This window comes from Crassostrea angulata, chromosome 4 (assembly GCF_025612915.1).
Source record: "Crassostrea angulata isolate pt1a10 chromosome 4, ASM2561291v2, whole genome shotgun sequence".
In the NCBI taxonomy this organism is placed as follows: Eukaryota; Metazoa; Mollusca; class Bivalvia; order Ostreida; family Ostreidae; genus Magallana; species Magallana angulata.
Window position 1 is genome coordinate 44,899,128 of NC_069114.1, and position 18,402 is coordinate 44,917,529.

The following is an 18,402-nucleotide window of genomic DNA, read 5'->3' on the forward strand; positions in this document are numbered from 1 at the left end:
GTGAAACACTTTAAAAATATTGATAAGTTTTCATATATTGACCAGACGTATCGACAGATTGTTTTTTTTTGTTATTGTAACAACAGTAATTATATTTTCAAATTAATGACTTATTTTAGAGAATTCTAATGAAAAGATGTGAAATGTGCTTGGTATACTAAATCATATTTTTGTAAATGATACTGGAGGGAAATTTAATTCCTAGATTACGCTCAAAGTTTAGTAACTATGAACCCTGTGCCAAGGAATGCATATTCATGTGGTGAAATGTGTCTTTAGATGTAGCTCCGAAAGACCTTGTAACTCTGAATCCTAATACTAACGGGTTTTAATTGTATACAAGCTGGTTATTCACCTTATAAGACACTTTAATAGAATTCTTTAATATGAGATTAAGTCAAATGTTGCATCGGTACGGATCTGATAATCTATCGGTAGACAGGCAGTCGTTACAAACAAAGCAAGATTTATATAATTTGTCAGCAAGGTGCGTGGTTACCTCCGCAGGTCTGAAATGACCTAAGGCTATTTACGTATCATTATCAAGGCTATAATACGTATCATTATACAAACAGGTATTTATTTAATCTTTGTATAAGAAATAATACCAAACAGACGTCAAACAGACAACAAAACGTCATTCATATTTTAACACATCGTGTATTAATTTATTAAATATTGTCTTTATTATATGAGGAATATAGAACAAATTTTATTAAATCCGCATTTTTTGTCCTAAATGTTGTATGTTGGTCTATGTTAAATTGCCGTCTACAGTCTCGTTTTATTAGAAAACAATCGTGTATTTTGTAGCTTCATAATTATATAATTATGTGTTGTCAAAGAGTGCCTGCTCTATCCGTTGTTTCTTGCTCCTCGTACATACTCCCTACACCCTGCAGTAAAGGAGCAGAACTCGGAGAAACATTGTTTCCATCAGTCTGAGACCTTAGTAATAGTTCCTCCGGCTCATCTACAATGAATTCACCAACGCTGTTTATTCCTTTATGATTTTCTTCCGAACTCACTACGATTGACACGTTTGCGAAATTTCGAATCTTTCCTTGTTTTAAATCAATTTCAGAGAATTCCTTCTCCTTGTAGACCTAAATATAGATTAAAATGAATAGTAACAAATAAGGCCTAAAGATTAAAAGCAGAAGAATTTTATAAGCAAACATTTTTCAAAACTTGCCATCATTCTGTCGTAATTATACCCGAATCGAAGTGGTTTTCTGAACCACTCTGGAAGAAAGAACAAGAATTCATCTGACAATGAGATCAGATATCGGGGGTCCGACTCCTCGGGCTTCGTGCGACCTATGATGAAGTAAAAGTGTGGTGAAATATTCTCGTAGGGAAATTAAACTTTTACAATAAACGTGGAAATGTTTGCATGCACCAAACTTTTAAGAATTTTTGACGCCTTGGGTTTTTCATTAATTATTATGGTGCCGTCATTTGCGCAAAAAAACTTAAAAAAGATCCATTATACACAATGAAGGGCACATTTCATGATATAAATAACACACACACACACACACACACACACACACACACACACACACATATGCTCTGTTAAATTTTCCTCATAACAATATCCATGCTTAAGAAGTTTTCGATGAAGTATTGAACTTAACATACAAATTGTTTTACTTTTTCCAATTTACCTTTACCAAAATCCCCCCTCTTATGGGATAATTTTTTTCACTATATAACAAATAAACCCAGACATACCAGTGATGAAACTAGCAATAGTTCCTGTGATGACACTGTTTAAGAACCCTATAACACCAAGAAGAGTGTATGATATGGAGTACAGCTGGTCAAGACCCTGTCTGTCATAATAAACAATGAACATTGTTATTATATTTATGGTGGTAAAATTAGGGTAATTCTAAGTAAAAGAGAGTTGTTTAGTGTGGTTTTATTACAAAATTGCCAATAAATGGTGTAAAAGTGTCAAGTCGCTGTTTACAAAAATTTATTAGAGGTTGAAAAAAAACCCCACTTTGTTTCTTTATATCAATCATCAAAGTGAGCTCCGAAAAGCATTTTATAACTTCTTGGTAATACCATGTAGGAAATTAAACTAATGAATAAATTAATCAAAGTGTACGTACGGTTCCATGTGTTTAACAAAAACAGAAGGATATGTTGTAACATTAGCTGAAAACATGGAAGTTGTCATCCATTCACTAGAGTTGACCACAGAGGACTGAAAACACATGTCTGTCGGGGCAGGCGGAAGGGGTGCGGTCTTTTTTATTCCTTTAGATACGGTCATTCCAGCAGCTATCCAACCAACTATTGCCATTCCACTAACACAACTAAAGATGGCGCCCTGAATTGATTTGAAAGAAACAGAGCTATTTATATCTATTTAACTCTATTTTGTAAAAATATCTCGATTGTTATATTTTCTTTTTATCATCACTGGTACCTTAGCGTTAACCCAGGGACAAAAACATCCCAGGAAATAAAGACCTAATAAAGGACCTCCGATTGCATAATTTATTGTCCCAGTTATCTGAAATATAAATAGAAAATTATTTCTTAATTTATCGAATTTAGACATTTGTTTTGCGATCTAATTTCCATAAGTACTACCTGAATAAGAGTGCCTCCAAATGTGGACACAAGAAAGGCAACCGCTACTGCAATACACCCAAAGACCACAACTGAAAATAACAAAGTTCATAAAAATGTTCACCTATTTAAAGTATTTTTTTACTTTAAGGATTTGATACAACGTATTTCATCAAAAATGTCTATAAAATTATTACATATGGTAGTAAGGCGATTTCTAATGATAAAAAAAGATTAAGCAGGTATTTTTAAAGGTTAAAATAATAATTATCAAACCTTTGGTTTGTATATGCATAGGATTACTCAAAAGTTTGTGAAGTAAAAAAAATGACATAATTTTTTTTAAAGAAACCTACCATCTTATTTCTGCTCTTAGCATATATACCTGTACCATGTTTTCAGCATGTTTGTTACAAGAACGTATTAAAGACCTACCTGTAAGCTTAGCAATCAGGGTGGCCCTGAATTCTGACATGGGTTTAGTGTGTGGTCTTACAAAGTCCTGCCACATTTGAGCCGAAATACTGCTCAATCCAGAGGAGAGCGTGCTGCAAATTGTAATTATTGTATTTTTGTTACCGATTAACCAAGTTTGTTGTGAACTATTTTACCGTTTAGCTAAAAAAATGTATAACACCTCACTGATCAAAATCCCCTTCCCGCCTAACACAACTCAAAACAAGAAACCCATTGGCCACATCGCTCATCTGAGCAACACTAGCCATAATGATGCTCACACTTTAGTTAATCTATGTATTATAAAATTTAAATTTACAAGAATAATCTAATTTTTTCCTATTTAAAAATTGCCCCTTCCTACATATTTACCCCATCCTACTGTCTGGGATCATAATTGAATCTACTCTACCTGAGAATACTTTCATACAAGTTACAGCTTTTTTGACCGACCTGAGAAGAGATCTTGAGAAGAAGATTATTTGAGATTTTTTCTATATCTTCCAATGTAAAAATTTCATCCCAAATTGTGGCTCCACCCTATCCTCGGGGATCATGATTTGAACAGACTTGAATCCACCCTACCTATGAGGATGCTTCAATGCAGGTTACAGCCTTTCTTACCAACTGGCTAATTGATTTCTGAGAAGAAGATTTTTAATGATTTTTCTCTATGTTTCTATGTAAAAATTCGACATCCAATTGTGTTCCCATCTTACTCCCGATGATCATGATTTGTACAAACTTGAATTTATCTTAGCTGAAAATGACTCCACCCAAATTGTAGCTTTTCTGGCCTAATGGGTTTTGAGATGATGTTTGGAAGATACCAACAAGTTTTCAGTAATTCTTAATCATATCTCCTTGAAAGAGGACTAGCCCCTTCATTCTTACACCTTTGAATTTCTTTTATCTACCGATGTTTTGTGCTTCGTTAGGTTCAAATCGGTCTAGTGGTGTTGGAGAAGAAGTCAAAATATAAAAAGTTTACAGACAGACGAACAGACAGATGGATGTCAGACAAAACGTGATCAGAAAAGCTCACTTGAGCTTTCAGCTCAGGTGAGCTAAAATTTAACTGTGGTTACCCAAGATCAATAATCACAGTCACAATGTCTGTGTTAGTCAGCTTAGTCTGCATGCCACTCTTTCTGTCTGTCCGTCCGTCTCTTTAGTCTGAAAATTTGGACAGTTTTTGTTTTAACTATAGAATTAATCAAGTTTCAATATTAGCAATCATATCCAAGTATTAATACAAGTTCAAGGATACACATGTGAAAACAATATTGTTTTTTGTTTGTCCGTTATATCAAATAAATTACAAAATAATGGATATCGCTAAATATGTTTCATCGGATTCGCATTAGTTCTTGAACTAAATGACAAGGCAATAGATTGACTATATCAAACTTATGAATTTCATACAACAGCCTTTCTCCTTCCTCAACATCTCATATAATTACTTAAAAGCAGAACAGGAAATATCCTTCTCTTAATATCAAATTTTCGCCTAGTTCGAGGATACTCGCTTTAAAACAAAGGTAATGAAATAAATTATGTTTATATTACACGTACCTTAGAGAAGCACTGAAAAGTGAAGCAATAAAAAGCCCAGGCATACCAGGGATGTCCTCAAACATGCTCATTATCATGGCCGGAATAATCTGCAATGAAACCAACGTTGGGTTATACATTATAGTCCTGCCTTCATTCGTCAGCTTCCAACAGAATTGATAAAATCAGTATAGATGGTAAGATGAAGAAACAAATCTATCATACATGTTTCATGTTACTTTACTGACTACAGTTACTAAGTATTGAGTAAATATTGAACTAAAAGTGTAATAACAATTAAATAAAAAGAAGATACGCCTGAAAAAATACTATTTTAAACAATTCCAATGTCAAACCTGGTTAGAGTTTCTGATTCCTTTGGATTCCAATGGGTCACAACGAATGGTATGGTAGTAAGAGTAAGCAATTATCCCTTCAACAACCCCCATGAAAATGGTTATAACAAAACCTGGTGCGCTCAGGTACATTACTCTGGTAATAATGTTTTAAATGTAAACAAAAACAGTTATCAAGCGATTTATAATGTATTTGAATATTGCTTCTAATAAAAGTACTATGTACAAATCTCAATATAATTTGAAATGTTACTTTTTAGCGGCCGAAACGGTTGGTGTTGAGGAAATTCTTTGAACAGATGATTGGTTAAAACTAAAAAGTAGCCCCCTTATCAAGCTGCTTCCAAAGAGATTCCAGAAGGTGTGACGAGTTCTGGGGTCAAATTCAAAACTTAAAAACAGAAAATAAATAAGTATAGAGGATAATATTAGCCAATTTTCATACATTATAAATTGATATAAGTAGAAGTGCATTTTAATACAAACATGTTCTACCGTTTGCATTGATTAGTAAATTTTTGTTATGGAACAGTAGCTAGTGTTCAGTCAGAAAAAAAGTTTCGGAGTTTAAAATATAGTTTGTTTAGTTTAATGTTAACCACACTTTTGGACACAGTTTTAAAGAATGAAATTTAAATGAAAAGAAAAACATTCAACTACGATTTCCTAAGTGAGTGCTACGTCAATAAATATCTATACTACTATATTAAAATAGCAGACTCGAATATTTAGCTTTAATACCGAGAAATCGGAATACTACTGTCTTTTGTTTTATATATTTTTAACATCATTGGTACTTGGAGATTTCCAATTTGTTTTTATTTTTTCTCAATCAGGCTTCGCTAATTAATAATCAAAGAGAATTCCTTTAAAAAATCCGGAAATCGTCTGAATTTTTCGGATTTTACAATCTTGCGCATGCGCATTTCATTCAAGCGGAATCACGGGATGCTCTTTAGTTTATGTTTCCACAATATCACATTTTCATGGATAAACAAAAATAAAGATACATGTAATACAAATACGTGTAAATTTTCATTCAAAATTTGCTATATATATTCTGTTCATACAAAAGAAATTACGGGAGATAACTTATTGTGCGTTTAATATGAAAAATTCCAAGATTTCTGGATGTCAACATGGTGTGCAAATTTTATGTATCTATTTCGTAAACATTGGTAAATGCCCGACATAATATGCAATGCCAACCCGTGCACGCATGGGTCAAAGTCTAGCATTCTATTTAAAAATCTGATATAGTGTTTTTGTTTGCCATGTAAAAGGTACCAAAAAGTCACTACAATTATCGCCTAGCATTGGAGGAGTCAATAAACATATTATGCTTACTTAAACCAATTAAGTCGTCCATTTTTGTTTGCAATGTTCCAGGTTTTGCTGATGCCACCAACATAAATTGTACCCTGATAAAACAAGGAATTAATAATAAAGTTTCCAATGAGGTTTTTATGAACGTTTTACCAATTTGCTGTATTTAAAAAAAAAACAACTTTATAGCTATACACATCTTTAATGTATGTGCAATCAATAGGAACAATGACCTTTATGATCACCGCAAAAATCCCAGTAAACATGACGGCAAACTGAAAAACATCTGTCCAGATAACAGCTTTGAGTCCTCCCTGAAAAAAGCAAGTGAACGTAAGCATAGATTTAGCATCAATTGAACAGTGAGAGCATGATCCTTAATAAACGTTAAGTACACCAACCAAAAAATTCAGCTCATCTCAATATGTTTACTTAATGTAGGACAAGTCATAAAAGAATTGTTCTCGATAATGTTTTTTTTTCTGCAAGTACTACAGTATGGCAGCAATTTAAAGTTTTTCATTTTTGTATTGAAACAGAATACAAGTCAAGATCAAGGTATTTTTTAAGTCGATTTTTTTCTTTAATTGTGGATGTTCAGGTAGGTCCACAGATCTACAGATCCTAACCCACCTTCCCCTCCTTTCTTAGCCTCAATTAATTCCATGCATTACATATATGATTTCAAAGTGTGGTAATCAACGGCAGATTTAATTACTTATGTACAAGACTTTCTTTTTGCCGAAAAATCTTATCCGTGGAACAAAAGACAATATATCTTACTATCGATGTATATATGACAGAGGCAACTGCAACTATAAGTATGGAATACGGCATCGGAAAACCTGTCACTGAGAAGAAAAAGAAGTTAATGACAAAATAAAATAATGATAATGCTTCGTTAGTAAAGAAATTTGTGTGATTGTGTGTTGAAACATTACCTGCTTCCAAAGCTAAGGCTGGTCCAAATAAAACTATTCCCATATACATGACCTAAACATAAATGCGACAATATTGCTCATGATAATTCATCAAAACATTTTTAATATAATCTTTATTTCAATTTATTTTAGAAATTGAGAACACTTAAATGTCGTTGCATAATGAATAAAGCATTTTAATGAATAAGATTTTGATATACAGAAAAGTAAAATCTAAAAAAGAAAATGATAAGAAAAACCACTCACGTAGTCTAACATCCCTATAGATGTAGCTAGCAGTCGAAGAGCATGGGATTTAAAGCGAAGCTCTAAATACTTGAAGAAAAAATGGTAAGAACAAGTACTGTAAGGTTTAAACTTTAAAAACAAATTTACACAATCCCAATCTTTTAAACTCCTGCCAGTACGGTCATTATAACAATATTTAAAAAATCTTAAAAAATAATTCTTATTTACTTAGTACATGTTTTACAAATTCACCTCATTTGCACTAGTTATCCTCAAAGGATGCAGCAATGGTACCATGAAATGTACTGAGAACATATTTGCACAGAAAAACCCTATATCCGCCCAAAACCATTGAATCCCGTTTTGATAGATTTCTGCTGGTGTTCCTAACATCATTATGCTGGACTCGAAAGATACTACAAGTGATATAGCCACAGGTAAGAAAGACATTTTTCGATTCCCAACGAGGAATTCTGAAGTGGTTTTCTGGCGTCCCCCGGAGAGAGCATAGTAGATTCCAATGGCAAGGGAGACAATTATGGTTAGGACGAAGACAATGTAGTCAGCTACTCCGAAATTCTGTACCTTCACTAGAAACAGGTTGTAAGGATAAACAATAAAATTTAAATTCTAAAACGCAATGAAAACTAATACATGTACATTTTGAATATCATTTTGATAACTACAGATTTTTGTTCGCGTATTAACTGATTTGGGGCAGTATATACATAAGAGTAAACTATTCTATTTAAATAGGTTTAATTTAATTAAGGTTTTCTACATAGAAATTTAAAGATAAGATGTATTTATCTATAAACTTTTAAAGTTGGGTAATTTTTTTTAATTTTTATATTGAGTTCTTCTTCTAAAGGAGATCAAAACAGTACAGAAAGCGTCACAACCTTTAGCCATCTTAAATGTATAACGTGTTGGAACAAGCGGAAGTAATTTGACAACAATAAAGCACTTTTCCTGTTCATTTTGTAATTAAATATAAACTTACTTGTGGCTGTTCCATCAGTCAGTAATCCACTTAGGCATACAAAAAAGAAACCCGTGTGTTTTTAAAGCGTAAATGATTTGAGAGCATGATGATTTGCTAAATGAGAAAGATGACTTAGCATTTATAACACTGTTGAATAAATTGAAATGATAATGTCAAGTCGGAATAAGCGAGTTCATCAATTTTACGCCTGCCACAATATAATGTTCTTTTGTACTTCATCATGTGAACCGTTTCAAGTTTCGCTCATCGATTATAATTTTTAACATAAAATCTTTCCATAACTGTATCATCAATCGCATATAAGAACTAGATTGCCGTGGCCATTTTTACATTGTATTAATTTCCTATGAACAAAAAGTCCTGTTTAAAGATATTGCAAAATACAGTATCAATACTAAATGATGAAGTATGGTGAAAAATATAAAAATTATCAATATTTTTGGTCAGTCTGAATTCATTGACCTTCAACCATCCTTTGCCTAACAGTGTGTTACTCGAGCTTTACTATTGTCACATTGCAATGCATGTGCATTTCGATATTTTCTAATGACTATTAAGTTTAATACCCCCCCCCCCCCCCAAAAAAAAAATAATAAAAACTAGTTGTAACGTGACATGTCCATCCACAAAATAAAAACAAAGACCCATTGCCAATCCAAAATATAATGTGAATCAACAAGTGTGTCTTTCATAAATTTTTATAATCAACAATCATGTACCGACTAAAATGAATGCTGACATTTATTTGCTTAAGGAGGTAAATTCGCGTCTGGGCATCTGGATTTTTTTAACCAATTGCTCAAAGCAGTATACCCCTTCAGGCATAAAGCATAATCATAAACATGTAATACAAATGGTCAATAATTCTTGTTAACAAGTAATATGCACATTTTCGAGTAAATGTAAATTAGTGGACATTTGTCTTAACTATAAAAACAATTTCAAAGTGTATTTTAAACTGTTGTATGTATTTGTTGGTAGAGTTGCACACATATTCCAGTTCATTAAGGCATACGAACTGCTATTTTCATGTAGGAATTTTTGTGTAGACTTTAACATTGACTTTACTTTAACTTCGTTAATTACCAACATAATAAAAAATTTATTAATTATATACTTTTGTGGAACAAATATATGGAGTTGCTTTGACTGAAACAAGTTTATAAAAGTAAAATGCATTCTCTAATGATTCATTGGGGATATAAAGATTGCAGAAGATACACACAACTCGCATTAGCTGCAATGACCGCTACCTTCATAACCCGCATGAATCAGCAAAGAAAGCATTCTTTTGGTTTATGATCATATCTGTCTTTTAACAAATTGATTGTTAAAATAAGTAAAATTAACTCAATCATTGTCAATATGCATCTAAATGTTAGCTTAAAGTTACAGCCAAATCGTCCTCAAAATGAATTTTAGTCGGACGTCAACATGATTATTTCGTGCGGTCAGTGATTTTTCGAGCAATCAATAAACGGAGCACGTGGATTTCAGTTTCTAAAGTTCCATAACTAACAATCAATATTTGTTAAGATTCATACTTGGTGGATGTAAATATTGTAATCGTAAAGTGGTTATTACTTTTATTAAGGTAAAAGTAATAGGTAGGTAGCGGTTTATGTAACGTCTCGGCACCAATGTACTCAAATACCGGTTTATGTATCGTACCGTCACCTATGTAATCGTACAGCGGTTACTGTCACGTCACGGCACCAATGTAATCGTATAGCGGTTTATGTAACGTTACGGCACCAATGTAATCGTTTAGCGGTTTATGAACGTCACAGATTTCGTATAGTGGTTATTGTAGCGTCAATGCACCAATATACTCGTATAGCGGTTATTGTAACGTCACGGCAATTGTAAACATTTTGACATCAATGTACTCTAATAATGTTTTTTTCTCTCTAAAAATCAGCTTCCTTCGTCTAAGTTCAAGTCTCGGTAACAATGAAACTTCTCTAGAAATTTATAACTGTTTAATGTTCAACCAATATTCACATTTGATCAACTATTGAAAAGAGTTACAATGAATTTATCGCAAGTTCTTGGTAAATTAAAACACTTTTGATCGGTTTATATATTTAGTATAGTGCATTGAAATAGAGTACAAAAACGGTATATCAAAAATATACAGTAATATTTCCTTAATTACCATCCTTAACAAGTTTATAACGTAAATGAATGCCTTAATGTGAATCAACGTCCAAGTTACCCAAAGCCAAGGGTAACCTATCGAGCCCGGCCTAAAAGTCTATCATGTTTAATTTAATACAATAGAATCGGAAGAGAGAATCTAATAATGAACGGGACAATGAACGAAATAGTGAACGAGACAAGAGACTGGGGCGGGGGCCCAACTATCTTCCCGGGAAAGTGAGCTGAGTCAAACCTTAGAGAATGGTGCACGTCATCTGTCATACTAATCCTTAATTTACATACACAGAGCTCTTAATTGGGTGTGTTTCTCTTAACCAATCAGAACGATTAATTGTAATTATAACTCAAACTAGCGTTTTTCCAAAAATTATGAATAACACCGAAACTTTTCAAATGTAAAGTTAACAATTGCAACCAGTTGTGCATATTTGTCGTTTTATTTTGCTTACGCTAAGACGTGGCTATGCTATTAATATATAATCATATCACAATATATACCTGTGTACAATTATTTCTTCATCTATTATTGTAAAGAAATCTTGATTATGAAAACATTTAGACTTTTCTTTTCATTTATCATCAAAAAAATTGAATTGCACACAGAATTATCAGAACTAGAACATTTTCTTAAACAGCATTCTCATAAAATTTCCAATAAACAGTTAATTTTGTTTTGATAATATAAAATCAATTTTCATTATTGATAAATGGAAGTTTGGTTTCTATATAGATATTGAAATCAACTCAATGAGCGCCAAAAAATATTCACAGATTGTACTGGCTAAAAAAGAACACACTGGATAAACCGTTAAGTCAGATTTTTATTTTCGGGTTTTTCTCGATTTTGTGATACATAATGACAGCCAAAAACAATAAATAATTCATTATGCCTTGTGTAAGCTATACCAAATTTGCTATCAACCTAAATTATTATGCTTTACATAGTATATAATATTTAAATATCAAACTACCCAATCGTACAGAATATGCATGTTTGTGCCAATGATATGAAATTTCAATTTCATCCATGAAAAGCAGAACTCTTAACTTCAATTTTTGCTAATATTCTTTTAAAATAAAATATATCATATACGTTCGTGTATTGCATTGGTCTGTAGCGATTCATCCTCATCATTTTGAGCGATCGGTTCCCTTTCCTGATGGTCTATCCCAGATTCTAAGAGAGGGGTTTTGCTAGTTGGTTGCCCGCTCTCTTCAACAGACTCATCTGGAGCATCAATGATAATTTCACCAACCCCATTTACCTTCTCCAAAGCATGCTTATCGGACTGAACTGTGATGGTAATGTTTGCAAAATTGTTTATCTTTCCTTGTTTCAGATCTTTTTCGTCGTATCCCTTTTCTTCATAGACCTGGAAAGTCAATATAAATGAAATATTTTGGTATTCATGATCTTAAAACATTTAAAAAAAAGATTCAAGTCATGTCCGCGCACCTTCATTCGGTCGTAGTTGTACCCGCATCTTATTGGCTTCCTGAACCACTCTGGCAGGAAGGGAAACAACTCATCCGTGAGCGAAATCAAGTACCGTGGATCAGAGTCTTCTGGCTTCGTACGCCCTATGATAAGGTATTAGAGAGTGGGTATTTTGTTTAAAAATATAATCCTCCTACATCGAACGTGGATATGTTCCAAAAATCGAATGAAGTCAATTAAACAAGCTATGTCGTAAAAAAAAATTAACCTTTAGAGCTATTTTTTAATTTGAATCAAAATATACTTGGTCATTAGGTATTTTAGTACCAAAAATATACAAATATTTTGACCTTCAACAATTTCGTTAATCTTGATACAGAGCTTCACATTTCAAAGAGAATATTTTAGCCTATAAATGGTCACAACTATTCAGTCGCACGTTATGATCAATATTTACACTTGTCTTTACATAACTAGAAATGTGCAAAATGATAATAAAAGGTTAATGACCTGTTATGAAGCTAACAATGGTACCACTGACGATGCTGTTGACCAGACCAATGACGCCAAGAAGCAGGTATGAAATCGAGTACAACTGATCAAGACCTTCTCTGAAATATTTAAACCAGAAGTATCACTGGATTAATGCGCTTACCTACAAAACCAATGTTTTACGTAAAGACTTCTGATGTGTATTTTACCTATTATCAAATATTATCTTGTTGCATCTCATAAAACATTTTTCTTTCATCGATTGGTTATCAAAAAAAAAACCGTTGAAACATTTGAAAAAAAATATGGAATTCAGAAACAGATAAGAATTATAATTCGAGATTTATCCATGTGCAATGAATACGCTGTATACTCTTTTACTTACGAATGACTATTTCGTTTGAATACATAAAAACGAGATAAAAGAAATCTTTATTAAAAAAACATACGGTTCCACTGGCTCAGCAAAAACAGAAGGATCTGATGTAACATTAGCTGAAAACATCGAGGTTGTTGTCATCCAGTCGCTAGAGTTTATCATGGAGGACTGAAAACACATGTCTGTCGGGGCAGGCGGAAGGGGCGGGGTCCTTTTGACTCCCTTGGACACTGACATTCCAGTAGCTATCCACCCAACGATTGCTACTCCACTGACGACGCTAAAAATGGCTCCCTTAAACAGACCAGATAATTATCTTAGTCATACTTCGTTTTTATAATAATAACTTTTTTATCATTAACATTTCTACGGATTTTGATTACTTTTGAATTGACCCATGGACAAAAACATCCAAGAAGATAGAGTCCTGATAGCGGGCTTCCTATCGTGGATAACACAGTTCCGGTGATCTAGAAAAAATAACATACATGACTTCTTAAAGTAAACTTTCGTAAGTGTTCCTCTGTTGGAAGATAAACGTTAATTCAATTAAATCGATGTGTATTTGAGTTGAACACTTAATGATGTAAAAAAAATATATTATCATATCATATTATTCACCTGAACTAGTGTTCCACCAATTGTTGAAACCATAAAAGCAACTGCAATTGTTAAGCATCCTAGGCACACAACTAGAAAATAAGAAAAATGGTTAACAAGACAAAATTGTAATTTAAATCTAATGTATCAAACAGCATAAAGAACAACATATATAATGATATAAACAAAAGAAAGTAACGTTTAATACATTTGTAAAATTCGCGTTAATTAAAATTTCATGTGAAAGTAAATAGATTAAATGTGTTTCCATTTACCAGATGTTTTTGCTATGACTGTTGCCTTAAACTCTGACATTGGTTTAGTGTGTGGCCTTACGAAGTCTTGCCACACAAGTGCCGACATACTGCTCAACCCAGATGACAATGTACTAAAATGAATGCAAAACTGGAGGATCAAAACGCAAACTATATATTTTGGCTTAAATGTGACCATTTATCTACATATTGTTAAATCATTATCGCTTTGATATTTCTGATCTCAAACAAATTAAACAAACCTTTTAGAAAGACTTTTAATTGAAAAAAAGTTATCAAATGTACTAACATTTACATTTTTTATTCTAATCATAGTTTTTATGGTAACTTTCAGAAGAACAGTGCATTTTTAAAGAATATAAAACATTTAAGCATTGAAGTTGTTTTTTTTTCATTTATGTCCATGCTTACCTGAGAGAAGCACTGAACAATGAGGCGATGAAGAGACCAGGCATACCAGGAGTATTTCCAAACATACTCATGACCATAGCCGGGACGATCTGCAATTCAAAGAATCAGCACAAAATATGTTTCATTATTTCAATTTTTTTAAGTGCAGAAAATACAATCAAATAGCATAAAAAAATATAAGCTGCTCAAAAAGCAAAATTTACCATTGTAGAAGCTTTTAATAATTTTAATTGAGAGTTTGTAATTTTGGTGGCGGTTTAACCTTGAATTAATTAAAAAGTTTCCAACATTGGTTTAGACCAAACACAATATGCTATAGAATGCGAAACTATAAAAGAAAATGGAATATTGATTTTTAGATCACCCCACCTGATTAGAATTCCGGATTGTTTTGGATGCAAGAGGGTCACAACGGATTACATGGTAGTAAGAATATGCAATGACTCCTTCGATTACAGCTAAGAATATGGTCACAAGAAACCCTGGGGTTGTAAAATACAGAACTCTGAAATTATATGCAATGAAATTAAGTAAAATGAAACGTAATTCTTATCTACCAAATAGTTTAATTGATACCTAAGCTTTTAAACAAATGAAATATGATATGGACAAAGATTCTTTGAGTCTAAGGGAAGTCTTTCTTAAGTCTACCAAAGCAGGGTAGCACGCCGGGCAGTTACAGTATTAATGATAGATTCTGAACAACTTTAAATGCATTCTTTTCTAAACAAAGTTGAGGCAAAACATAATTGCAAATGTGTTTCATGTTTAGTTGAACACAAATATTTGCACTTCAAGTATTTTAAAACATACTTAAAGAATCAAATATTAATAATTTTACTCTACTTCTTTGCATCATTCAATGTTGGGGTTGAGGAGATTCTTTGTACAGAGGATTGATTGAAAACCAGAAATATTCCTCGGACCAAGCTTCCAAAGAACAGGCTCCAAAATGTGTGGCGGGTCCTGGGGTCTAAATCAAAGCTATATCGAAAAACAATTTATTTGCAGTAGGAAAAAGAGCATGAAAAGATATTTTCTGTATTTGATATATCGTTCTATAATAAATAAACATTGATGTTCTTACTTGAACCAGTTTAGTCGTCCATTTTCGTTAGCAATTTTCCATGTATTTGCTACACCACCAATTTCTATTGTTCCCTTTAATAGCAAAAAAAAAAAAAACCCATTATATATCGTTTGTTGATATTTTTACGAAAAAACTCTTAAGTGTCTAATCATGAAAAGAGGTCGTAAAAACGCCAAGTAACTTTTTTTTACAAAAAATTAGATCATTTTAAAAGCTCTAGATCATTTAAAAATTGAATAATGCTATACAAAACCTCTTTTGCAACTAAATCACACTCGTGATCATTGTAAAAAAAAAAAACCATGCGAAGTACACATTAAAATTCGTAAACAGAATTGATGCATGCTTTATAGAATAAAAAAATCATTTTCATTTTGTAAATTGTCTTGGAAGGTTCAAAGAATAACACTTACTTTTATGATAAAAGCAAAAATTCCGGAAAACATTACGACAAACTGAAACACATCGGTCCAGATGACGGCTTTGATTCCTCCCTGAGAAGGAGCAAAGTTTTAATTGAAAGATACAAAACATTTTCACATCTTCAAACTATACAGGTTATTATGTATGTAGGTATTTATTTCAAATACACATCAAGTTTGAATATAGAAAAAAAGATATAAACACGATACTGGAAATTGTTCTCAAAATTTATCTTGAGTTCCGTAAAAGTCATAAGGGCATGGTCACGATTTTCGTTAAATTCTATTTTTCTGTTTTTGTTATTTACAATGCTTTAGGAGTGCATTTCTAATAATAAAATGAAATTTGAGAGACAATCGTAGAGTTATAAGCAAGATACAGAGCTAGTCATTTTTGACACGTAAACAAGGCTCGTGCCGTTTTTCGATTACATAGGTTCAATCTGTGATAAAAGCAAAAATTATACATGTATATTAGATTTTTCTAACTCAATAAAATTCCTTGAATACAATGAATTTTTAAATGGTTCAATTAAGGCTGTTAATTCAAAAGTGTTCTTACAATGGAAGTGTAGATGACAGCAGCAAATGCGACAATCAAAATGGAGTAATAAATTGGGAAGTTTGTCACTGAAAAAAGATTAGATATGTCGACATTAGAAAGTCACATTGTAAGGAAACAAAATAATGTTATAATTGCTCCCAGAAACCGACATTCAAATACCTGCTTCTAGAGCCAGAGCCGGACCATACAGTACAATTCCCATGTATAATACCTGAAGCAAGAAAGGTTATACTGTGTAAGATTAATTAGTCTGTAATGCAATAAAACACGTGCCCATGGTAACGTCAGATATGTCAAATGTTTGAATTTCAAAAAGTTGAAAAATAAAGAAAAACGTATAGCTGCGCAATGATTGACTTATGTGCATTTCAAATTTGACATTTACTCACGTAATTAAGCATTCCTAGAGAAGTCCCTAACAGCCGGACAGCGTGAGACTTGAATCGTAGTTCTAGGTACTGGGAATAAAAGAATTAGGAAATTGTATCGTATTATTGTGTAATAAAAATAAGAATAAGTAGGAAATAAAAACAGCATACCATATTCACTGCATGCATGAATTTCTTACTAAAGGTTTATTTCAAATGGCAATTACATCCCATTTTTGTAACTTTGCAACATCATTGATGTTTTACAAAGAGTATTCTTAAAAGGTGCTCATAAATGACTACTTACCTCGTTTGCACTTGTCAACTTCAAAGGATGTAGAAGAGGAACCATGACCTTAACCGCTAACAGGTTAGCAATGAAAAAACCAACGTTTGACCAAATCCACTGGATCCCGTACCGGTAGATTTCAGCTGGAGTTCCTAACATCATGATGCTCGACTCAAAAGACACCAATAAGGAAATGGCCACCGGTAAAACGGCCATTTTTCGGTTACCGACGAGGTATTCCGAGGTGGTTTTCTGGCGTCCTCCGGAGAGAGCATAGTAGATTCCAATGCCGAGGGAGACCGTAATCGTGAGAACAAAGACGACGTAATCAACGGCTCCAAAGTCGTGGACCTGCACTAAACACAAATACAACGATATATCTAACCATTCAATTACGGTTTATTTGTATTCCTCCGATAGGCTGGAACACATCTTATCGATATTACTAATTATCAATTGTAGTCGATTGATAATTTTAAAATGTATAATTAATTTTTAAATCATCGAATTTTCAATACATTTGTAAATTAAAATTTAAACTTTTATATAAATATCATTTCATTAGATTTGTAATTATTTTTTAGATTTACTTGGTTACAGTTTGCAATACAGCGTCTAAAGCACCAGTAGAAACACCGCTTGGTAAAGATTTATGAATAAAAATAAACTTTTTGATTCTCAAATTTTTAATAGTGCTTGATTTGGCTTATAATTGATCGGTAATAACGTTAACAATTTATGCAATGATTTTGGTTAAGGTTCTAATGGAATGAAATTTTAAACAAAAGTTCAATTTAATTAACAGTTGTTGAGAAACTGAAAGATTGGGGTTTTGTGATGAATGATTTTTATGAATACTTACTTGTTTCCTTATGGTTCTCCTTCGGTCTGTAAGTTAGACAAGATGTGCATTAATATCTAGTACATGAATCCCGTTTTCCGTATAGCCATGGTCAGAAAATAGGACAAACTGACCCGTAATCTTTATCTGAATTAAATTTCTATTTAAAAGTAGGCATTCATTTTATCTCATCTGAATAACTTACCATTTCTGGTACTGACTGAGCATAACATGTGTGTAATTAAAATTCACCGACGAGTCTCGGATAAAGATTGCGTATTAATTTAAGGACAACTGAAGTCACTTATTAACCAAGATTTTCGTAAACACGTAGTTTTGTTCGTTTGTTCCTACTGTAGTAATATAATGCGCTTTTAACGGATGCCGTGAAAGTGACTTTCTTCACATTTTTAAGGAAAAATACATGATACATGTCTGTAAAAAAAAGAATGTACTAAATTGTAGACCTAGACCGAATTTTCTTACATAGTTAGAGATATTTAAATATTATTTATACTAGACTTCGTTATAATTGTTCACAAAATAATGATTTATTTAGTTGTTGAATTATAAATAGCCCACTCTGTTCGTGTGGTAACTTCGAAGTTACCCT

At 32.5% G+C, this 18,402-nt stretch overlaps 1 pseudogene; it reads right to left on the reverse strand.

Annotated features, from left to right (window-relative positions):
* Positions 1-660: 660 nt before the first annotated feature.
* On the reverse strand, positions 661-18,187 carry LOC128180889 (uncharacterized; annotated as a pseudogene).
* Positions 18,188-18,402: the final 215 nt, after the last annotated feature.